General features: G+C 54.4%; 1 protein-coding gene across 2 annotated transcripts in view; it reads right to left on the reverse strand.

The window, feature by feature from the left end:
• The window catches only part of Egfr (epidermal growth factor receptor), an 85321-nt gene that overhangs the window by 58332 nt on the left and 1528 nt on the right, over positions 1–25461 (reverse strand). Inside the window, exon 1 of one of the 2 annotated variants that reach the window (XM_011155066.3) lies at positions 3446–4618. The exons of the other annotated variant lie outside the window; for it this stretch is intronic. The gene's annotated coding sequence lies outside the window, so the exon portion shown is untranslated. Of the gene's footprint in view, positions 1–3445; positions 4619–25461 lie in introns of those variants that run through there. 2 annotated transcript variants of the gene reach the window in all.

The raw sequence follows: 25461 nt of genomic DNA on the forward strand, positions 1-25461 counted from the left end.
TCCACCGCTGGGAAGTCAGACGTGTTCGTCGATTACTCCCGCGTCATCGAACTTCATCTCGAGGGCCTTCATTTTCAGGCGATCTGAATCTGAATGCGACCGATCGAATCCTCCTAGCGTTCCTATCGCGCGAAGAGATAAAAGAGGACTCTCTCCGATCGTCCAGTTTGTCGCGATGGCGGCTGCCGTTCGCGGGGCAAAATCGCGTCACGCGCGTTAATGAGGCGACGAGCTTTTCTTCACCGATTCGGCTCGAGTCCTTAAATTGATCGGCCGATAAAATCGGCTCGCGAAATTTATGTCGCGCCGCCCCGGAGGCACTTCGCCCCTCATTACGGAGCGCGTCACGTGTCGTTGGGAGATAAATCGCGATATTTAAACTGGATTGCGCGCCCGGCGCTCGCGTGCACGGTAGTATTTCGTGCTCACGCTTGACATTTGTTCGAGACCGGTCGCAGTGACAAATTGTGCGAGAGGCCGGACGGAGGGAAGTCGCGGCCCCGGAGCCGCGCGGCGGGCCGAGGTTGCGCAAGCTGCGCTTTATTTATCGGTCGGCGCGCGAATTTTGTCCCCAACTGCGGACGAAAAGCCCGCGTCGCATCGCGACTGTCGTCGCCTAGCAATTGCGACGAAACGGCAAATAGAAACGGCACGGCAGGGAAGAGCGCACAGAGATCTTACGTAAGGCTATTTATGCACCTGCGCCATTGATCCCATCGACGAGCTCTCGACGACGAGTTAAGACAGTACGCCGAGACGTCGCGAGCTACGCGAGCGACGAGTGTGATGTTGTAATTACTCTGACCGCGATCGCGATAGCGTTCGTGTCCTCCTCTCCGGCGAAATGAGCATCGCGGTCAAAGCTCCTCGGCTAAACGCGCATTTCTTTCGTCGCCTCTTCGCTACACTTGCCCGGCCCCTGTTCACGCTCGGACAGCGAGCGCGAGATAGGATAGATCGAGGACGAGTTCCGCGCGCGCGCGCGCGCGACAGAAGAGGAATTCAAGTGACCTCGCGTCGCGGGGAATAAGAAACGGTACACGATCGGTCCTCTGGCCGGTGTTAATGTCGGCGGCGCGGTAGTTATCGTTAATCTCGATAGCCGGAGCTCCGCAAAGGAGATCGCGTCCCAATGAAGTCGCCTGTGCTTTTCGGTTTCATTTTAATGACATTGATGGTATTCCAATGGCATTCACGGCGCCCTTCTCATACTTCCAAAATAGGCAAGCGACGCTCACGCAGGAATTAATGCTACTCTCCGTTTGAAAGCAGGCGCATCTCTCTCTCTCTGTCTAGAGGAGCCGGAATACATTTTTCGTGGCGAGTCGTGGCGCGAGAACGCGGGCTTTCGCCGCCACATCCATATGTACGCATCACCATAAAACAACATCCCAAACGTGGCGTGCGTTGCCGTCGACGAGCTAGGAGACGTCATTGTTATAATAAACGTTCGATGTCGGCCGCGACCGCGACGTGGAAAAGTCGGCCGAAGGTATATATTCTTCTCCCTCTGCACTTTGCGCTGCATTCGACCGGTCGACAAACTGGCGCAGTGCGCCAATGTGGTCTCGAACAACCCCGAAACTCGTTCGAAGACGCACGTTTCGCTGCTGAGAGTAAATTAAACAGAAAAAAATTGATAACAACGCGTGTCGAAATCAGTACGAGCGCACCTCACGAGGACACCGTCCGAGTATTTTTACGCGTTTTTCCGCTTACGATTTATGTTTACATTCCTTGCTGCGCGCACCTCAATTGTTTCAACGACCTACAAATTGGCAGACTGACAGGTGGCCGTGATTAAGTAGCCGTGACTAGGACCCGACTTTTCACCTCAATTTTCACTCGGCCGGGAAAGGGAAAGAAGATTTCTCTTTCCCGAGAGACACAGAAAGAGGAAGGAAGCAGGTCGGAAACACTCGGAAGAGAGGCACCTAATGGTCCGCTAGCAGATGTCACATGCTTGGCAGTCGATGTTTTCCAAACGGGCGACCGCCGCCAACGCAAGCTTCTTACCCCGGCGTTCAAGTCCCCAGCGATACTAACGATCCTGCGAATGTTAGGCCGCGGAGGTATCGTGGCAGGGACCCTGAAGAAGAAATTCCAGACTCGTACGCTCCTCGTGCTCGCAGGCCCCGCGTGAACTTTCATTTTCAAAAGTGACGGAAAGAGAGAAAGACGGCGGAGGAAGAGGAGGAGGAGGAGGAGGAGGAGGAGGAGGAGGACGGGCGCGAGAGAACCAGAGAGAGAGAGAGAGAGAGAGAGAGAGAGAGAGAGAGAGAGAGAGAGAGAGAGAGAGAGAGGAAAACAGATCCTTTTCCTTACGTATTTATGACGGATAAACTTGAGTGTACGCTCGAGAGTTTTGTCAATTTCCTAATGATCGTCGCATCGAAATTGTGGGAGTTCGTGTTTATGCAAAGTTATGGCACCGATCGCAAAGGAGACTGCGAAAGACTTGGCAATGTTTCGTTCTGACGGAATTTCGGCAAAAGTTTCAGTTTCGGCTGTTACATTGGGAAAGAACTGAAATACATTCCGCTCCAGGGACTCTGGTTCGCAAAATTGTTTATGTTTCATAGCAAATGACCGAAGAATTTATTATTACGTTGCTCGCTCGTAACGCGTGAAAGTGGCAGAATCGTCCGTCGCAAGAGAAAAGGACGTTCCCGAGATGTCAGTGCCCTGTAATTTTTGACTTGAGCTCATCGCGTCTAGATATTTGTTTGCTACAACTTGACGTGATTAATGATCAAGTGACTGCGCGCTCTTTAACCAGCGGTCATGCTGATGACTGCTATCTAAATGTGCGTTTAACTAAAGCTGAACTGGAAGATATATTAATGCACGTAAGAAAAGTCGAGGCGTGTCGATGTGTTGGAGCAGAAACGGTCGCCCGCTCGTCCGCTCGACGTTTCTTCAGGAACTTTCGCCGGGCGAGTGAGCGAGCGAGCGAGCGAGCGAGCGAGCGAGCAACGAACAAACGAACGAACAAACTCATCAGGGAAATTCGGACGTTGAATTACATCTCCGTGGCGGAAGACTCGACGCCTTCGGCGACATTCGTCGTTTGACATTTCGTCGCCGCACTTTCGCGCCCGAGAATCTGAGACACGTGTAAGGCGCAGCAACAACGTGACATCGCGTTCAATGTATTGCGAGGAGTACTATTTCCCATGCTCGAATACCCTATCGCTCGCAAGCGGAGCGTATCGAGCGTGTGTGGAAGCTAGAGAGAGCGTCACGCCAACGCAAACGTAGAGAAGCGGGCGACATATATTGCAGCGGCCAAATCACGTTGCGAAGGTAAACGAAGGTAAACTCCCCCCACGCTCTCGCTCAACTCGCAGTTGGCGCGCAAAGATGGCAGGTGATAGGCGCGATACGCGATATCGCGAGCCCCACGTGAAATTTCTACTGCTCCGTTTCATATTTGTCCACTCACCTCAGTTCAACATTCATGCGGCGTAATCACGAGGCGTAATCCTGAGACGAGACGAGACAGAGAGAGACAGAGAGACAGAGAGAGAGAGAGAGACGAACACGGCGCACGTTCTCACCGTCTCTTGACTCAGAAACTCCAAATGGGAAACTCCAACGTTCACTTTCGCGACGAGTCCAGCGCGCTTGGCGACCTGCGCTCACACTCTCGCGCACCAACAAGCATCCGAATTATTCATCGTCCACGCACCACATCCACCCGCTGAAGAGCAAGGCGCAACTTCGCGATACTGTCCGGAGACGCACTGGGTCCATAAGTGCCGCGGATTCTCAGCGATTCCGCGTTCGATCTCGCGTCGCGAGAGACAACTGACATCGCTCGCCAGCGCGACCGCCAGGCGCCCGGGCTACGTGTACGTGCAAGCGGATTCCTCCCGAGGCGGACTCACGCTGATGACGAGACGCTCGGCGATGAGCTCGCGGCCATAAGAGGGATCGAATTCAGCCGCGTCGCTCGATAACGGAAGCTGCGCGCCGTACGTGAGAGCGTGCGCGTTATCACTGTCAAACGTGTCGACTTTGCACTTCGCCTCCGCGGTATCGCCTCCACCACACCATCACCCACGACGCTCGAGACGGTTTCACCAGCGAACTCGAGTCTCCCGCCAGCGGTGTCAGCCGAGGGACTCGGAGACAACGAGCACACGCGCGTAACTCGGCCCAGTCCACCGAGAGTAAACAGTTTCCAGCGACCTGGTCTCGCACCTTCTGAATGTCCGCAGCGATCTAGGACACTGTCCAAGCGGATCTCCAGCGAGGGCACTTCGTGGAAAGTCGGGGGATTCCTCGGGATGAAAAATTACGGATCACTCATTCGATGTTCTCGGTAGACACGAAGACAGAGAGACCGGGGTCAATGCGCGCGCGAGAGAGAGAGAGAGAGAAAGAAAAAGAGAGAGAGAGAGAGAGAGAGAGAGAGAGAGTAAAAGGGAAAAGAGAAAAAGGTGACGGTCGACGGACGCAGGACGGTCGCGAGCGCGCGATCACGAGCATGCGAACGAAGAGTCGGCTTTCACGAGAATTCCTGGCCGATCCTTCGAGGCCTCCTCTTCGGTCCGCGCGTCTCACCTTGCGGAGAGCGAGTCCAGGTCGGCCATGCAACGAGGCACAGGTCCACGCTGGGCAGGACTCTCCCTTCGCCTCTCCGGCGTCTCGTCTTCTCTCTTTCCCTTCCCACCTTTTACTACTACCACCACCATCTCACCTCCACCACCACCACTACCACCACCATTACCGCCGCCGCCGCCGCCGCCGCCGCCGCCGTCGTCGTCGTCATCGTCATCGTCGTCGTCATCATCGGCGGAGTGCGCGCGGCACGGCAGAGCACCTTCTCCATCGCCGCCGTCGGGTTTCCTTGGACCTCTCAACCCCCCCCCCCGCCCCTTTCAGAACGCCGCGAAGCAGAAGACAGCTCCTAACCTTCCCCCGCCTACCTCCTCGCACACCTTCGCCACCATCTAGCTTCCCACCATCCTCCTTCTCGCACCTCCTCCGCCGCCTCTCAGTCTTACCTCGTGGATCGCTCGGTTCCCCCCTACTTTGCTCTTCTAGCCAGGTACGACGCCAGGTCGCCAGGTATACACACTGGCATACGCGCACACACTGGCTATCATCGCCGCCGCCGCCGCCGCCGCTGTTGGCTCCTGGCTCGCCGTAGTAGGTGTAGGATACACTCGTGCGTTCGTGCCGTCGTGCCGCGCACAAGATCCCCTCGGAGCTCCAGCACACACCTGAGGAGTTGCGTGCGATGCATCTGGACCGGGGAAAAACATGTGTTCTCTGCGCGCGGAAGAGATACGGAACGGCCGCGGGGATGGTAAGGTCGGGGGTGCAGATGCTGTTCGGAGGCGGAGGAAGTGTTCAATTTGGCGATGGGCGGTTGCGAGTGCGCTGCGAGTAAGATTAAATTAATCGGCTGGGGGCTCTTGCGAGAGACGAGGCGAGTCCTCGCGCCTCAATCTGCTTTCGATCTTTCGGCCTTTCGTGGGCCGCATAAGATTTTGACGAGAGAGAGAGAGAGAGAGAGAGAGAGAGAGAGAGAGAGGAGTGCGAAGGGATCAGAGGAGATTTTTACGATCTTTCAGATATCCTTCGTTTCAGCGCGGCGCACCGTAGTCCCTTCGAAAAGTTATCTTTAGCCTGACGATGGTTTCAGTCGAGGATGAGATGAGGAAGAGACATATATCCCCGCGGATATTGGTTCCTCTATTTTCGCTATCGATTTCTGAACTATGCGCTGCATAAAGATAAAAGCGAAGAAGGATATCAAAGTGAAGATATCAAAGGATATTTTATTTTTAATTTTAACAGGACCATAGTTCGATTGTCGATAACAACAACAGAGATACCCCGGTATCTGTAGAGATATGTCTGCGTTCTTCATTTGGTCTTCGAGCAGAAATTCTTTGAAGATATCCTTCCAGAGATATCGGTAGTCCCAGTTAGGCACGACGCCAGGATGTATCCTATCTTTGATCGTACAGTGTTTGTTTTTCTACTACCTCTAAAAAGGTTCGGTTTAAAAGGATTAAGAAATTCTCAAGAGGTTGGAAAGATTCTTTGGGTCCCTCAAGGCCCTCAAGGTCCACGTATATATACGTGGTATGTATTGTACAGCGAAGAAACGCGGTCATAGAACGCGATTCACGCGGCAGTAATTATCAAGCAAGTCTGTTACGTAAGCACTTTCAGAGGAAAGTAGTAAGGGACTATTGCCTGTTGACTGGCCATTATTGCTTTCTATTCGCGGAAGCACCGAGCTAGGAATAAAGGGGACCTGTCTAATCTACTTTGGAAAAATTGACACAACGCGCGCAGTTAATTGCTGTCGCTTTCACGCAGAATGCCGAAAGCATTCACGGCAACAATTAGGATGAGAGAAAAGAGAAGAAGAATATGACGAGCCGTGGAACATACACGTATATTACGGTTATGGCGTATCTAATCGGGCACCGAGCCGGACTGGATTGGTAAGAATCTGGAATCACGTTACGTAAAAGCGACGTTAGACAGGCGTGAAAATACATAGTGTTCGGCTTCCAAGAAGCATCCACTCGAGGAGTCGCTTCGAGGAAGGAACAACTCTCGTTGTTGCATCGGAAAAATCAGCGCCAGCACGAAGACCACCGCGACCGTCTGGCCTTTGCACGATGTGCACGCTTGTTTTATCGTAAATACGTTCTCGCCGGCGAGAGAAAGAGGGAGAGCGCTCGCGCGAGCGAGCGAGCGAGACGCGCCGAGTGTACTCTTTCGCGCGCGTTCGCGTCCGATCCTTTCCAAGTCGCCGCTTTGCAAATTAGTAGGAGAAGCGCCGGCGGTTATGTTCAACGCGCGTCGCCTGTTGGAGGATAACTTAAGTTTAAAGAAGTTTCGTTCGCTTCTCGTTGTCTCATATTGTGAACGATACGAAAAACGGATCGAAATGCGGATAACACGAGGACGATACAAGTCTCAAGCAGTCAAAATAATCCTGAGGGCCTTCTTCCCGCCCTTTTCCCCGGGGGCGCTGTATCTTTCACGAAATATCTACCCTCCTATACGTATGTGTGTGTGTGCGTGGCGCTTTTTCGAAGATGCACCTTTTGTAAGTGCCAAACGATGCGTGTCGGGCTCATAATCGCGGGACTTGAACTCGAGTGAGCACGACCTGCACAACCCGGCCGTAGGTAGACAGAGACGCGTATTCTCTCATACATCGCGATTCGATCCACGGCTGGGACGCTGTTTTTCAGCAGGTGCCGGACCGTGCCCTTTCGATAGCTTTGTAGCGCAGGTCGATCCTCGTGAGCAGTCATCTCGATTCACCCTCGGTGCCTACCGCGTCCCGTGTCGACAGGGTACCGCCATTGTTCCCCTCAAGTGCCTGGACTATCCTTGCGATATTGTTTAGAACCGACCGACCGACCGACCGACCGACCGACCGACCGACCGACCGCATCTCCGCAGAAAATGCCCTTTGCCGCCGGCCGCAGCTATGTTAATATACGCAATCATAGCGAGGACAATAGTTACAAATTTTAGCGCTGGGAGATACCTAACTCATCCTCACGGGCAGGTCGAAATTCCAAATATCTCTGAGATCTCGAACGGCCCCCTGCTGCAAGGATCTTTCTATCCTTTTGACGAAGTTCCTGGCTAAGCTGCCGCGACCTCTTTCCTCCATTTCTGATGATTGTAAGATATGCTTCTCTTCTACCATAAAAAGATAGCAAAATTATACCTGCTGCTCCTTCTTCCAGTCGTCGAAAGTCTTTGTGCGTGTATGGAATTATCTTTTGCATAAATTTTTTTCATCTCGCATATTTTCATCGTTCGTACGTCTTCTATCAAAATTGGCTGCGCGAAATGCCGCGATAAAATCATACACTCGCGTAAAATCGTGTGCTCGTGAGAAATCAACAGGTGGTTCTGCGCGCGCGTGGACCTAAATTTAGCCGCGATACTACTTGCTTTCCTCTTTCACACATCTCCTCGGCATCACCCATTTTGTCTTCTTCCCCGTTCTCTCCCGTCATCACGCATCCTTTCGTTTATACCTCACGGTTTCTCGCTTTCACGCGCGCCTCTCATACGGCGGGACTCTTTCGAGGAATTACTTTGCCTCCTGCCTGTTTAACGACGTCGCGGGATTTCTGTTGAAGCTTTACCTGGTTGATTAAACATAAGCGAGCGTTCCTCCAAAGTGCGCCGCGCGGATCGCGACGTGATGTAACGCGAGCGGAGCGGAATGTCGAGAGGAACGAGATGTCGTCCATCGTTTTTTCCGTCGCGTCAAATATGCGGAATGAATAAGACATGTGAGAGAGAGAGAGAGAGAGAGAGAGAGAGAGAGAGAGAGAGAGGGAGAGGTGATTCCGCACCGTAGAAATCTCGCAAGGTAAAGGCGATCGGCGCCGACAGCAGTTGGAAGACGCGCGTAAGTCGCGATCGAAGATATTCTCTTCGTGTTGTGGCAAACGCAATAACTAGTCTTTTGTTCAGCAACCCTCGCGAGAGTAACTCGTGAGATCTCTCCTCACCTTTAGGCGCGACTAAATAGGGCAGACGGATCGAGGAGGACGCATCGATCGGGCGCTTTGTTTCGTGAGAAGGCAGGATAGGGCTTATATCCGCGTACTTATGGATCCAGCCCGCGGTATCTCTCATGCTGATCCATTGTTGAGCCGCGAGAACGTGGCACGAGAACACGAAGAGTGGCAAAAGTACCCTCGAGGCATCTCGCACGCCGCGCGGCTCGCTCGCCGTTGATGCAGGTAACTCCCCCCATGGGACTTAGGTGCCGGGTACACCATGGGCATAGAGCGACTAAAATACTGCCCAGAAGAGAATACCGGTTCAGAGAGCAGTGGCGCCGCTACCTGAGGGCACCGCGAACGCACGAAAAAACTACCCGCGCGCGCGCGCGTGCGGGCGAGCGAGCGAGCGAGCGAGCGAGCGAATGAGCGCGCGGCCGAGGAGTTCGACTCCAGAATCCATGCCAAGTATCGCTTTTAGCCCCGGACAAAAAGCCAGGAATTTATGGAGCTACGTCTCGCTGCATTAGGGTTAAGCACCTGCGCGATAACGAAGCAGCAACTGCAGCCAATGCGGTTGCCGCAATGCTACGGAATGTCGTTCTCTCTTTCTTTATCTCTCTCTCTCTCTCTCTCTCTCTCTCTCTCTCTCTCTAACTATTCAAATTCTACCCCGCATACGACGAAAGCACCGTTCGCCCAAGTCGGAAAGCAGCTTCGAGACGGCCGTGCGTTTTCCTCATCGCCGGGGTTAAAGCGTACTCCGGAAACTCGTCGAACTTCGGCTCGTCGACTCGAAATTCCTCGGCGATCGCCCGCCGATCTGCCAACTCGTTCATAATAATCCCGGCTGAAATTATTTATTTCGTCCATTTGCACGAGTCGCGAGGGGACTAGCGAGGGGGAGAGGGGGAAGGAGGAGAGAGAGAGAGAGAGAGAGAGAGAGAGGGTCCGCCTCTCTGCGTGAGGCTCGCGAGGTAACGAATCCCCCGTACGCGCCTGTGAGTTACAGGCCGCCGACCGAATACGAGTCGAGTCGACCGCGGCTACAGGCTCGTGCAAAAGATGCGCCGCCGGTGCATCCCCCACTTCGTCCTTAGTTATACGCGGGGACTCACTTCTTTCCCATCCCTGCTGCTTTCCGCCACCGCCACCGCCTCCTTGTTCTTCCACCGCCGACTGCAAACACCCTTTGTCTGTCTGCCGCGACGAACATCCGTGAGCGCTGCCGACAGCGCGGCGGCGGCGGCGGCGGCATTGTTCGCGCCGCAGCGCGCATGAAAAGCGCGAAAATCCCGGTGGGGGAGGGGGAGGGGAGGCGGATTTCCCACCGAGCGCTCCGGAGGAGATTCAAGAAGAGCCTCGAGAGGAGAGCGAGGCGGCGAATACGGCTGTAAAAAGATTATCTTGAAACACACGCGAAAATTTGCATGTCCAACGTGCTCGCCGCCCGCGGAAGAACGAGGAGAGGAAGGAGGAGAGGAAGGAGGAGAGGAAGCGAGAGGGGAACGCGATTCGACGCGTGTCCTTTAATAGGTAGCCGGCGCGACACAGTTAATAGCGTGGATCCTCCGAGATCCACGATTGTCCTTACCGCCGACTTAGCATCCCTCCTACGACGTGCGTCCTACGAGTGGCCAATATTTGCGGAAGGACACCAAACGATAAACACACACCGACGCCTCCGAGGACCACGACGAGGCGAAACAAGGACTGAGGCCACCCTTACGCGGTCATCGCGGCTGGGTCGTCGCGGCGGTCGTTAGTCGGACAGAGTCGCTAATCAAGTCGTGGTTCCTGCAGAATCAATATTTGCTCGGAGCGGCCGTGTCTGTCGGCGGAGGCGTTTCCGTATCGAAACCGCGATATCGCACTTAATAAATCCACGCTGGCCGAGACCGATGAACTCGGCTTAATTGGCATGAGAGCTGCGCGCTCATTAGCGTGAGTATCGGAGGCGCGCCTTTAAGAACGCGACACTCCGCCGCTTCTCGCGCTGGATCGCGTTGCGATCTTGCGCTTCTTCCCTCTCGATGAAAGCCGAGAAAATCGACATTCTGCCCGTCCCCCCCCTCCCCGCGCGGGGAATACTCACGGCGATATCGTGGCGCGTGCTTAAAAGTCCCCCGGAAGTCGGATAAGCCGCTCGATAGCGGCCGGCCAGCTTGCATACCTCTCGAAATCGTTCCATTCGTTTCGCCGGCGGACTCTCCGAGAGATCGGCGTCGGTGTGATAGGCTTCTGCGAGAGGCGCGCGGAAAGCCAGCGATCACGACGTCGTCCGCGGGCACGCTCATGACATTTCATCGATGATGAAGTCCGCCGGCGGACTGTGCATTCGCTTCGGCCAGTTGGCGGCTCGTGACAAGCTCGTGAAAGCTGGAACGTTTCGTTGGAAATAGAAGCCGCTCGAGAGAGAGAGAGAGAGAGAGAGAGAGAGAGAGAGAGCATGATCCGCGCCGAAAATGCGAATCGGACGAAACAACAGAGAGGACGAAAGGAATGGGGGAGGGGATGCGAAAAAAGAAGAGAAAATGAAAGAGAAGAGCGATCGCGGCCATTTAACGTTATTTTCCTTGAGAAAGGTTGGCGAAGCCGTCTCCTCGCTACCGCGCTCTTTTTTGCCAGGTCCCGCCAATTTCTTGACACATACTCCGACATACGACACGGCATCACAGGGAGCGGCTTTTTGCCGCGCTACCCGCGCGGCTTTAAAATCAGCGAGGAGGCTACTTTCGATCGAGCCGCACGTCGAAAAACGAGCCGCGCATCGAGATTTTTTGGGCATTAGCGCGCACAAAAGTCGAGATGCGACGGCAGATCAGCGGTTTGTCAGCGAATTCATCCCTCCCGGCCGCGAGACGCTAGTCTTTCACTCGGCGCTATCGAGCAGTCGGCATAGCCGCCAGCGAAATTGCAATTTCATGCCGGTCTTTTCGCGCAAATTAATTACTCTCTCAGCTGCGAATGCGGCTTAAACGCCGGCGCGGCGGAGCTTCACGGTGAATTCGGGCGTCCCGCGCCCGGGATTACAATCGGGGGCATCAGGAATTTCCAATGCTCGCCGAGGGGGGTGGGGGGGGGGAGTGGGGGAAATGACGGCGAAGCTCGTCCCGCGGGACGACAACAAGTTTCACGCTTCGACAATTGCGAACCGCGGGTAACATCTCCGCGACGACGCAACGGAATGTGCGCTCATCGAGCGCTCACTCTCGGAGCGAACACAGTCTTCGCATTCTTATCTGCTTCGATTTAATTATCTCGAGCATCTCGAGCGCCCTGTACGAGCGCGAGACTCCGGGCGGGAAGCCCACCCTCTCGCCGAACCCGCTCGTCGGCGGGGGCCGAGGGAGCAACTCTCCCCTCAAAGCGACGAGCGCTCTATCGGCACAAATTTAAATCGCGCGTGCCGCGCGCGTCGTGTTCGCCATGTTTTTCCTCGTCGCAGCAGCTGACTTTTCAGGAACGTCACACTCCAGATCTTCCAAGACTCTCGGCACTTTGTAATGACGAGGAGAGGAACGGAGGGTAACATCACCTTCGCGTGTTTACCTCTTCTGTAACCGGTTTCTCTCCTCCTCTCTTCCACCACCTGGCTCCTCGCCTCCTTCGCCCCCGCCGGACCGAGGCATTGCTTTTCTCTCTCCACCTATCTCCTTTTCTCTTCCTCTTCTCCCTACCTCTCTCTCTCTCTCTCTCTCTCTCTCTCTGTCTCTGTCTTCCTCCAGTATTCCCCTGCATGCTGGACAGATCATGTGTGTGCGTGCGCGCGCGCGAGGAACCTTCCCCTCTCCCTCCGAGCAACGCTCGTTTCTTCCTCCTCGCCGGAGCCTACGGTCCTTTCCCTCCATCTTCCCTCCCACCCGACCTCTCTTATCGTCTCGTCTCGTTCTCCTCTCGGCACCACGTATTCAAATGACCTCGGATGATGAATATGGCCGTCTCTCTCGTGCCATCGCTCCGCTACGGTAATTGCCGCCATTTCTGTCCTTATCTTCGCCCGCGGTGCGTATGGTTCTTCGTCGTGCACGCACGCACGCACGCACGCACGCACGCACGCACGTATGCATTCGTGGATCGACTCTGCTCGCCTCTCCGCACCACCACCCCGCTCCCCCCCCCGGGTGTCCCCCCTTTCCATCCTCTTTCTCATCCGCGCGTGTGGTACGTGCCTCGGTGCCTCGGTGCCTCTTATCTCTGAGAATTTCGTAAAGGGAGCGCGGATAAATCGCGCGAGAACCCTGCGCGCGCGCGCACACACGCGCACAAGCAGCGCGCGTACGCGCGCATACGCGCAGGATCCTCTTACCTTCCCACCCGTCCTTTGCCCTCGAGGCACTCCGCGGCTCTTTTCGGGCAGCGGAGGTGCGAGGATACCGAGAAGTCGGACCGCGCAGATTATCTCTGCGCGTTGGTGCCGGGGTACAGCGTGTTCAAAATTCGACCGGGGCCCGCAGGAGCCGCAGAGTGCGGCTTTCTCAGAGCCTTTCCTTCCCACGAGCGGCCCTCGAGCGTAAAGAATCCGCGCGTCTTCTGTACATCTCTAATCGTCCGTCGCAATTCTCACTACTTATTGTTGCCCAACTCGAGGCTACGTCCAGCGGGATCCGCGCGAGCGCGACGTCGAGAGACGCACGCACCGCGCGATCGCGCCGCGAAATTATACGAAAAGAAAAGAAACAAAGAAAAAAGAAGAAAAAAGAGAAAACAGTCGCCAGGCTCTCTCTCGCGTGCGAGTCGTGCGCGCTGTTCTCACGGCGTGAATTTGGAGAGGAGGCTCGCCGAAAGACCGACTAAATGCCACGTGTCGCGCGGCTGACCTTTCCGCGGCTGGAAGAAGCCGGCATGGATTATCGAGTTGCATCGAGCGCCGATATCGTCACGGTGCATCGGCATTTCTAATCCCCGGTGCGGCATTCCCACGCCGCGAATTGCACGAATGCCGCGGATGGCCCGCCGCGCCGGCTCGGCTCGGCTCGGCTCGGCTCGGCTCCGGCGCTCGCGATAGCCAAGCGGCGCTCGGTATTGTGCATGCCGGCGGGCTTTCGCGGGCTTAGCCGGTCGCGAATGGATTTCTAATCAGCGCGCGTTCATGCCTCGCGTGCGCTCGCGGCGTCGCGCAGCAGCCGGGACACGAAGGCGTTTTCTCGGCGAGCGAGCCTATCGAAGCGCGCGATCGGAGCATTCCACGTGCGAGCGATTGAGGTAATTAGCGTGTCTCCGCGGGAAATGCGACGCCAATGCGCCAATTGTCTCGCGCGAGCCCTTCTCTCTCTCTCGCTCGTCTCGTCTCGGATAAATTCTTTCCTCCGCGCCCGGAAAAAAACCGCCGCTCCGCTGCGTGCGTGGTTTGCTCAAACCTGTCGTGTACAAATTGAGAACCGCGTACGCGAACATGGTTTGTGCAATCGTTATGAGCGAGCGCGTGATGGGAAGTACGGACTGAGCGTTGCGCGTACGCGGACTGTCAAATTACGACGATAAATCATCCGCGAGAACGCTCGACCGAGAACCACTTCCGTCTGAGCGGGCGTTTAACAGCGCCATATAAGTTTAGGATCAACCTGTAGCCGTACGCGAGAGAGCGAGAGCGAGAGTAGCTACGGGGCGAGCAGCGATCATACCCATAAAGTTCCCGCGATCCCTTCGTGCACGGCATGTTGAATAACAGCGACTATTAGTGCCCCGTCGCTCATTACAAGCCGCGTCCGTCGAATACGGCCGCGGTATTCGGATCCGCGCGAAGAATCGAAATATCGGGCCTTCTGCGCGCTCGCGTCGACGACGGCGACGGTCGCTCTCGTCCGACCCCGCGGCGGACTTCGGGCTGATCGCCTAACTGCAAATCGCTCGAGAGAGAGAGAGAGAGAGAGAGAGAGAGAGAAAAGATGCCGTCGGACGACGGAAACGTCGTCGGTAGACTCTGGGACTTTTGCAGCTCCGAATTTCTAGACTCCTCATTTCCCAATTTTCTCCTTTCCGAACCCCTCGACTTCCGGGACACCGAATATTCGGTGAAAGCACAGCCGTCTCAGCCCCACACACACACACACACACACACACACACACTTCGCCTCCTACGGTCGCAGCAATGCCTCCTTATCTCGCGGCCGCGCGCGAATCTCCAAGTCGCTGCTACCGCAACGTACGTAACGTTGCAAAGCGAGTAACGGTGCTACTCGGGGCTGACGGACACGGCGAGGGACTCGCCGCGACGACGAGGATCGCTATTATGTCAGGAATCGCTGACTCAACGCGAGATAGGTGCCTAACCGAGCGGTGTCTAGCCCGAGATCGCCCACACGGGGCTCTCGATTCTCTCTCCGGCCGCTGCATAGGCGTACAATCGACCGGGGAACGCGTCGGATTAGGCAATACCCGCCGTTTTACAATTGTCCCTGCCACATGTGGCACCCATTCTTACCGCTCGCGCGCGATTTCGACATACTCGTTACCACCGACGTCTCGCACGATTAATCGTTAATGGGTACGCGCAGGGGTGGAGGCGAGGAGCGTTTTACGGGGGTTGGGAAATCGGAATTTCGACGGTAACGAGACCGACCGATCTGTCAGACAAACAGAGAGAGAGAGAGAGAGAGAGAGCGCCGGGCGGGATTTATCGTCGCCGAACGGGCAGGCAAGGGGCAGGGGGCGAATTTAGCGAAACAGGAGCGTCGATAAGAGCGCGGCGCGCGCGCTCTTTGTCCGGGTTACGAGCGCGTGCGGTTATTTATTGCCGCACCGGTTGTTAATTTAATAATTTGATCTGTTGCATGCGCATGGGCCGCGCCCAGCGCGTTCGCGCGTGTTCTGCCCTGGCGCGAAGTTTGCGCGGATAATTGGATGAGAACTGCGGTGCCACGTGCGTACTTATACGTATCGTAAGTAGAACGACGTGTACTAATGTCTTTTTTCCCTCGCGATGAATTGCGCGAGGTAAGCTCGGACGAACGGACAGACGTTGGATTTAATTGAAGAACGTGGCGTTCGCGTCGACGTTCGGCCGACGCGATTGGGACACCGCGTCCTGTCGAGAGAAACTGCCGAGCAGATTTCTGCCGCGTTCCGCGAAAATTCTACAGCCGCTCGACGGCCTGTGCTTGATTACTCGTCGATTAACCGTAGAACACACACAAAACAGGGTCACTCCCGGACTCTGTAAAATTGCTTCGTCAAATGTTCCATTTTCTGTATTTAGTTTTCACCTAACGAGATAACATTGCTCGTTATTGTAATTTATTCAAGCATATTCCCAAATGTTGAGAAAAAAAAGACAGAGTCCAAAAATATTAAGCTGAGCCGAAAATCAACGTTGCAAGGGTTTGCCAGACACACACACACACACACACACACACACTGTGTGTGTGTGTGTGTGTGTGTTTCTGTGACGAACCGGAAGATTTTGGCGGGAACGCATGGCGCACGGCGAATACTTCGACGGCTATCATTTTCGCTATCATTTTCGCGGCTTGGAGTTCTGCGTTACCTTCTTCTCCAGCTTGCGCTCGCAGCTACCTTCCGCGGCGGGAGATTCGCGAACAATCCGACCGTCGTCAATAGTCCTCGCGGGGCACCGCGACGCGACGCGACGCGACGCGACGCGACGGGACGGGGATAAAATTCCTGACGGGGCGACTCGTAAAGATCGACCTCTCGGAACGGAATCAGCGACACCATAAAGCAAGAGTACGTCGCGCCGCGCCGCGCCGCGCCGCGCCGATATCGGTCCCCCTGGTGTTTACGTTTTACATAGCCGCGCTCGTATCCCGGGCGAAAGTGTACGCACCCACACGATCGCAACGACACGCCGTGCGTGTACGGGTGTGTAAGCGGCGACGGCGTGCACGCACGTGGAACGAGCAAATATATATAGAGAACGATAGGCGATATAAAGTGGTAATGTCGCGAGCACCGTGAAACATAGCTGATTGGGCGGGTTTAGCCGCGCCTTATCGCCGGTTGCTCGCCGTATATCCACCGGGTAAAACACGTCGCGTATACAGGGTGACCGAAGTGTCGCGTAATCTCTGCTCGATTGCGTGTCCTCTCCTCGCCCCGTTGTCATTTGGACCCTTTGAGCCGAAATTCCTCAGAGCGCCACGTTATCTTCGAGTTTTCAGGGAGAAAATGGCATTTCCTGGAGTTTTATTCTCCATAAACTATTTCACGAATTGTTTCCTCAGGACCCTGGTCAGGATGTGTTGCGACGCAAGGAGTCCTATGATTGTTGATTTAACGGGTAATAACCTCGTCGTTTATACTCCGTTGTTGCAAGACGATGGATTTGAAGGATTGGGCCTGGTCTACAAGCAGTCGGGAGACGTTGTCATATGTCGTACGTACCAATCACAACCTCACAACTCACGTATAAAAATCAAGATTGTGCGCATACACGACAACGTCTCCCGACTGATAGACGCGGCCTCAACCCTTTGTTGCCTTATTTTCTAGTAATGAATATAATTTTGAGAAACTTGTTACTCGGAGGTTTTTAGGCTCGCTAAATATAAATCCGGTGTGAAAAGTATGAAATTCAAATTCATTGGCGGATCCAATATGGCGGAATTTTCAAAACCAGCCAGATTCGCTTGACGTTTGTTACTTAAGGATCTTCGAGGTTGCTGATTATAAATTTGTTATCGAAAATTCAAAATGCCAGAACTATGACAGACAGATATACGGCAAGGTTCGTTTGACACCCAAGATCACAAGTTGGCCACAAGTTCTCAAGCGCAGTCAGCTTGTTTCATTTCTATAATTATGTTCGCCATACGAGATCCGTAATTTTGAATTTTCTATTTTTCACACCGAATTCATATTCGGCGACATGAGAAACCCCCGACTAACAAGTTTCGTGCGAATTCGACTGATTTTGAAAATTCCGTCCGTCATATTGAGCCCGGCCGTTTTGAATGTTATATTTCTCACACCGGATTTGTATTCAGTGACCCCATCCCCGAAAACCTGCAGCTAATGATTTCGAAGCTCTTACTTAAAATTTCATGTAAACAAGCTTATTCTCTAAAAACAACAGTTCTGTTCAGTATATACTTACTAATAACACTGAACAAATTACTCACTCCGGTGTATTTAATCGGATATTTGATCGGATAACAAAATTAACAATCGGATATTTCTGATATTTTTCTCCGTGCTTATCTGAAACGACTCTAAAAGTTGATCCGTATCGGTTAGAGGAACATTTACGCAGACCAACGATATCAGACATGCTGAAGAAATATGTGAAAAATTTAAATTATTGGAAAAACAAGGCTTGGAGATGATGGGTGGCACTCTGGAAGGACCGCTATGCAGCAAAGGATTAAAGCGAGTATCCATATATTTGTCCGTCGGGATGAATTGTATTTCATGAATTATATTTCACCGACGACTTCACGGCGGCGCGGCGGCTTCACGTCTTCGTTCGTCGCGAGCGAACGGATTCTCCGCGGACCACCCGATATGTCGGGTTCGTGCTTGGCCGTACACACGCGATTACGCGAGAACACACATCCTCTCCATCATTCCCGCGGCGTTTCTTTCCAGCGTGTCGTTTTCCTTCGCGAGTCTATCCGCGCGCGCGCGGCTCGCCTGCGAGCGACTTCATCGTCGTTGCAGTTCATGAAACGAATATCCCGCACGCGCTATCTCGCGATGGAAGGACGAACGGACTCGGAGTGGAGGCCCTGACGAGCATAGGCGTCGTCGCCGGGAGTTTTCCTACGAGTCCGCTCGTGGGTCCGCCCGAGGATACCGTGTCTCTCGACAATTATCTTCCTCATCCGACAGAGAATATTTCAAAACAGCGACAATGGGGAAAGACTGAAAGAAACTTCAGACTTTCTATTCTTCCTCACCGGAGAACTGAGACAACGGCGAAGCTGCATTCGGGATAATCTCATCTGCCTTATCCAAGGAAGAGAATAGCCTAAAGTTGCGATAACGGAGAGAGACTGAAAAGATTCGGATGTTGCATTCTTCTCTTCCTCGAGAATAATGATAGCATCCCCTCGACGCGCATTCCTCGCAAGGATCGTGCTGCCGCTGAAGACGGCCGCTCTCATCGGAGATGCATCGCGAACACGAGCGCGAGGAGACCGTGCGCCGCGGATCGAGAGGTGCGTTCCTTTCGCGGGTTTATGGTTCATGGGTATGGCGAAATTACAAGGGCGAGACGATAAACGCGCGAGATACTTAGCTTTCCTTCGGCTCGACCACGCGCATCAATATTTGATCGCGATAAAACGCGTCAGCGAGAGAGATAACGTGACGACGGAGCGGTTTTCATCACAGACGCGACGCTCTCCGGACTCGTCGTCGTCGTCGTCGCCTCGAGTACAGAGATCGATCCCCCGACGCGGATCGCGGCAGGCTCCGCGACGACGTCGCGTTATGTCTTAAGGCCCATCTACAGTGGCTGCAAGAATAAGGTTGTAAGCGCAAGCAATAAGAAATGGACCAACCATAATCGATTATTCTTATAATAATCGATTGTGGTCGGTCTATTTCTTACGCTGCTTACGCTTAGAACCTTATTCTTGCAGCCATTGTAGATGGGCCTTTAGACCTGGTCTACAATATGTGTTGTAAGCTGTAAGCCCAATTATAACCGATTATTTTTGTAATAATCGACTGTGATTCGCCAATTCTTACGGTTTACAACTTTACGACACGTATTGTGGACCAGGCCTTAGACACGGGGACAAACACGTGGAACAATGTTGCGCAATGAGTGCAAATAAGCCGAAAATGGAGAACACTTACGGAAACAGCCGAGAGATGTCCGACAGATTAGAACGTCGCTGATAATGCGGGGCTCACGCGACACTCTGATCTCGCTCGGCCGATATCGTTTATACTACTGTGATCAAAAAATAAGGTGAATTTTTCACTTAAACTTCGCGGGAACTATAAAATCATGAAATTATTTTTTGGTGGGTTGGTAGCACTGTCTTTGACATCTGTGCAGAGTTTCGTGTCAATATATTCAATTGCTGCAGAGCTATACGTGTTTTTGCAAATATACAAAAGTGAGTTTTTCGATTTTACACTACGTCTGATTTTGTTGAGCAAAGAATTTGCATTAAATTTGGTTTGCGGAATGAATATTCGGCCGCGGAAACGTTGAGGATGTTGCGGAAGGCCTTTGGTGATAAGGCTATGTCGCAGAAAAATGTTTACAAAGACTTCGAAGAAGGCCGAGAACGAGTTCAAGACGAACAGGACGCCCCGGACGACCATCGACATCTACCGATGAAAGCCACGTCAAGGAAATCAAACTGTTAACAAGGAATTTTATTTGAGTGTTATGCGTCGTTTGCGTGAAGCCATTCGCCTCAAGAGGCCAGAATTATGGGCAGACAATTCTTGGTTTTTCCACCACGATAATGCACCGCCCCACACTGCATTGGTTCTTCGAGAACATTTCGCCAAAAATTCGACGCATATCGTTCCGCAACCACCGTATTCGCCTGATTTAGCCACCGTGCGACTTCTGGCTGCTCAACAAATTCAAAAGACCGCTCCGGGGACACCGTTTCGACTCGATTGAGGAGATAAAAGCCGAATCGAAGAAAGTATTGAGGGCCATCCCGGAAAAAGACTTCTCTGACTGTTTCGAGGATTGGAAAAAAACGTTGGCATAAGTGCATCGTGTCGGAGTGGGGAGTACTTCGAAGGCGATGAAATTCATCTGGAAGAATAAATAAAGATTTTTCATTTTATAAACAAATTCACCTTATCTTTTGATCACAGTAGTAATTTCACGGCGCGAGTTTACGAACTACCTGCCGAACTTCTCCGTTGATGCGTCCCGAATTATGCCGACAATGCGCGGAGCGTGTCGTCACCGCGTACGCGCGCGTACGCTGAGATTTACGCTGCACTTTGCCGGCGAAATAACGTCGCAGTAGACCCAACGATAACGCAACTGCGTGCTCCGCAGTTACCGATTATCTGCAACGGTTATTGCATTCGTATCGAGTCGAGGCGGCGTGTTGCGCCAATCGCGCGCTCGCGCGCACGCTGCGCTTTATCACGGCTGCTATCGATATTTCCAGCCATATGTCCAAGTCAAACATCGCGAATCGTTGTTCCTTCCCCGATATCGCGCGTTCGCTCCCGTTTGCAATTTGCTCCCGCCTCTATGCCTCGCCGTGTTTGTAAGCCGTACGCAGCCTATAAACGTACTCGAGGCAAACACACGTCGCCCTCGATCCCGCGACGTGGCGCGGGAGATCGCGGCGACGATTTTTCCCCGACGCCGCGCCGAAGGAGCGCTCGAGAAGAGGCTCCGTGCTACGCTCCGGAGCAACTTCGCGTCACCTCCGAAACAAAGCGTCAACATCGCTCGAGATTACCGTCAGACCTAGGGAATAATAATAACGGCCGCTTTTCGCCTCACGCCCCGGGCCTCGCCCCGTAATGGCGACGCGAGCCACGTACGCGTGCGAGTCCGCCGATCGTCGTGAGGTCGTCATACGCGACGATATGGCCGTGGCGCGATCCGCTCGATATATATATGTATACACATGCGTGCCTACGTGCCAGGCCAGATGGAAAAAACAAACAGACCGTGATCGCTTAACCATGGCTGTCCACGGCGAGTTTCGTCGGGTAGCCGTCGCGGAAGAGAGAGAGAGAGAGAGTCACGTGTTCAAATATTATATAAGCCTGCCGTAAACACACACAAGGTTAAGGGTGATGCGAGGGTATGCGTGCTGCCTTGCGCGCACGTATACGCATGCGTGCTCGCTCGATGCGACAAACTGCGACCGGGGAACGATATTGCCCGACGAGAATAAACTCCCGTCCCGATCCCGTTAATCTGCCGTCGACGCTCTAATGAGAGAGCGCATATATTTTAATACAATTACGGCGTGTTAAGTGATAAGTTAGCGCGCGGCCCGCATCGTCAGGGCACTCGGCACCCGCGCTCGGAATTAGTACCCGAGGAGGGCGGGAAGAGGGCCAGGCACACGTCGCCACACATCGCGTGTCGTCGCGGGGCGCCTCTCTCTCTCTCTCTCTCTCTCTCTCTCTCTCTCTTGGCGTCGTCATTGTTGCCTTGTGCTTGATGAAGCGCCTTATTGTTTACAGCTTGTCTATCTGGCAAATGGTAATCGCCAGCCCATACCACCCCCGCCTCTGCAGCGGCCGGCAAAAATTCGCGCACGTTCGACGCGCGCGCTATCTACTGCGGTTACGACGGCACGTCCGACACGTGAGACTTCGTATAGGCGTTATAGCATGTTGGATTATTCGTACATTTCGTAGAATTCGTAACCTAAACCGTCTGACGAGCGTCGTCACGCTTTACGATTGTTAAACGCGCGTCAGCTAAAGCGAGGGAGAAAGGAGGAGTGAGAAAGGGAGTGTGTGATGGAGGAGGGGGCAGGCAGACATGCGACTAAGCGGGGAACATAGTTTGCGCTGTATATCTGCTTTTTGCATTATTATCTACGCAATATATCACGCGCGTATCGTCGTGTGTAATCTGCTCAGTCGTGTTATTACGTTATATCGTTAGTCGCTCGCGCTCGGGATGGCGCGCGAAGGGAGCTCTCTCGCTCGCTCTCTCTCTCTCTCTCTCTCTCTCTCTCTCTCGCTCTCTCTCTCTCCTTCTCTCTTTGTCCAATTGTCGCGGGATTTGTAGCGTGGGATCCGGTGTCTTTCGAATGCTGATTTGCCTGGCTGCATCGGTCTTGCGTTATTATCCTATATCGAGTTACGTATCGTCGCAGGCGCTCGCGCGCTCCCGCGCGCATACCAAACGTTGCCTCTCTCGGGCGCACGCGATGGCCGGGGATCCCCTGGCGGTCATTAAAATTGCAAATTGCGTACAAGGATGATGAGAGATCGCGCGCGCCAGCGCAGCCGGCCCCGCTCGTTGCTCGTCTTAGGGCGCTTTATTTATCGCTGGTTATGAAGAGATCGCGCGGAAAATAATGCGCGGCGCGGGGCGTTTTAACGCCTATCCCGATCGGAAGCGAGCCGCCGACCCGGTGACGTCTCATCCGTGCAGCCGGTGGGAAGCGCGCGCGCTTATGCTCGCTAATTATTGTCCCGCGTCGTTGCGTCACGACAGAAAGGTCGCGGGGAAACGAGGGACGAGAGAGCGCGAGGGCTCTTTCTCGCTCTCCGTCAACGTCGGTTCAACGTCAAGTCGAGCGCGCGCGCGCGCGCGGCGATTGTGATTCCGCGGCAAAACCCCGCCGCGCCGGGGCGCGGGAACTCTTCTTTGCACGATTCCCCGTGCACGAATTGTCGACGTGGACGCAGTGACTCTCACAAAGACCCACCGCGGCGGCGGCGGCACGTAGCAGGCTCGTAGCTCGCGGGGAAACAAAACCTCGGCGGATATTTCACGCCTTCTCTTCTCGTCTCGTCTCGTCTCGTCTCGTCTCGTGTCCCTCGCAAGAACACGTCTCTCTTGCCGCCTCTTCCGAGGAAGCGCGACGCGTGCTCGCGCTCTTATCCCGGGCTCCTCGCACTTCGCGTCGCGTCGGAGACGATGCACGTTTCCAGGCGAGCGGCTTTTAGCGGGCGACGTCTAATATTCACGCCTCGCGTAGGCCGTCCGGACTTCGACAGTCGGCGGCATTGTTAGCTCTCGAGCACGACGATAATTACCGAGCTCTCCGTAACGGTTCGCGCGGTAAGAGGCCGAGCGCTATCCGCGCCGCCTTCAGGACTTCAGCCGCCTTTCTTCGCGGCCATCGAGCGGGCCGTTCGCGCGCGGTAAGTGTTCCTCGTATTCCCTCACGGTTCTCCTTTTTTCTCCCTCTTGCTCCCTCCCTCCCTCCCCCCCATCCCCTTCCGCCGTCTCTTCCTCCCCATGCCACCGCACATAGACACCTGTTAGGTGTCTAGCATCCAGTTTGCGTGCCGATTCGCACCTTCGCCGACGACGTTCCCGGGAAGCGGTGAAACGGCCGCTAGCCGGCCGAGCGAGCAAGGACACGGCGGCGAGGAAGAGGAATGGCCTCGATTTATTACATCGGACTGTGCGCCTCCGGGATATTTCGTGGTCGCGGGCGAACGCGCGTTCGCGGACGAAATCGAGCGCGCGCGCGCGCGCGCGCGCTCTCGCTCGACGGCGACACCGCGCGGATGTCCGCGAAGAAACACGGATGAGAGGAGAGAGTCGCGCGAGTTTCTTGTATCTCGCGACATCTTGTATCAACGAGATAACACCGTGGTGTAATTAAGGCGCTAATTAAAGGCGCGCGCGACTACTCGACGCGCCGGAGACGTGCAGGGAGACGTCGGGCACGCTCCTCGGCCGGCGGCGACGCGAAGACGTACGATAAGCGCGCGTTTTACGGTCGGATGACGCGAGCATAGCAACCACCGATCCTGAGTTAACGGCACGGCGATCGTGACCCGTTAAAGTATGACGAAAAGCGGCGACGACGAATAAATTGTCGTAACAGGACGTTCCGGGCTGTTACGTAAGCCGAGTAAAAGGATACCGGACGGCGCGCGCGGCGGCGGAACAGGTTCGCGCAGGGAGCGCACCGGCTGTCGCTCCGAGCGTCCCCGAGAGAGATCTAGCTTGAATTATCGGCGCGCTCCGAGCTTATCGAATAACCGCACGCTGCGCGATAAATTACCATTCGTTATTATAGGTCGTTAATTACGACCGCGCCGCGGGTGCCGCGATTTTCCTCGCTCGGCGCCGCGCCTCGCCGCGCCGCGCCGCGCCGCGCGGACCGCCGCTGGAGGAGTGCGAATTAGAGCGGACGGGGGCCTCCCCGTTTGCCAGGGGGTGTGCCTCTCGAAAGGGAAGGCCGGGTCCGAGCGGGGTCGGTCTCGGCAGGTCATTCTCTCTTTCTCGCTCGCGGATAATAACGATCATTGTCAATACTCAACCGTCTCGCGAGGCCGCTTTGTCGTACGAGAGGGAGGGTGAGCGGAAGAAACGGAGAGCTTGCGACAGCCGATCGCCGATTAAAGCTCACCTCAGCCGAGTGAGCTTTCGAGTTGGGCGAGTCGGGCGGTAATAAAGCATCAGCCAACTGGTATATCCCCTCCCCTCCCCTCCGTTATTAAATCCCGCACGGAGAGAAATATCAGAGATATCCGATTGTTAATTTTGTTATCCGATTAAATACACCGGATATTTCGGATATATTGTTCTCAGTGTACGAGGTTAAGATAAGCGCGCGTAAGGTTAGCTTTTCTTATTTGCGCGGATTCGCGCGATTGAATGGGAAGCGTCGCGACGTCGTCGGCGACGTGTCGGCCGAGGACAGTCGATATCCGCCTCTCTCTCCGCCCTTTTGGAACTCGCTCCTTTCGTACCTTCGATCCCGTAACCCGAGAGCTTCGGGCATTTCGAGGGGGGGTCGGCTGCGTAAGAAATGCGCGACTAATACGTCGCGCGTTGCCGTTCCTTCGGCAAACACGCAGCGACTCGAGCTCGTGCTCTTTATCGAGGCTCCCCGACGCCTTCGATACTATATTCCCTTATAATGTATCAATACATAGAAGCGAGATCTCTTTCACGAGTGGAAGGTGAGCTCGAGGAAAATAATTGCGCGATCGGCGAGATATCGCGACATCGCGCAGTCATCGGGCTTTCGCGATCGTAAATCAAGTCGACGGCGCAACGATGCCGGACCTAGATTGCACGCCGCTAGAAATGCCTCGAAACGAGGTCGATCGAGCGAACTCGATAAATTAGCGCGCGATCAGGAAGAACAAGAGAAGCGGAATTGGACTACCATTCGCGGAGGCTCACCGCTGCCGCGGGTGATAAATCGCGAGGAACGCGAGGAGCGCAACGAGCGAAAAAGCTTGCCCTACAAATGCGTTGTGCGGTAAAGCCGCGCGTTTGATCAACGCATTATCACGAGGCCGCGGGGCGAGTTTAAAACACACGGCACACTCGTGTCGCTTCACCAAGAATATCTTGGGCGATAAAAAGAAAAAAAAAAGAAAGAAC

This window comes from Harpegnathos saltator, unplaced genomic scaffold, assembly GCF_003227715.2.
Source record: "Harpegnathos saltator strain DR-91 unplaced genomic scaffold, Hsal_v8.6 scaffold250, whole genome shotgun sequence".
Taxonomy (NCBI): Eukaryota; Metazoa; Arthropoda; class Insecta; order Hymenoptera; family Formicidae; genus Harpegnathos; species Harpegnathos saltator.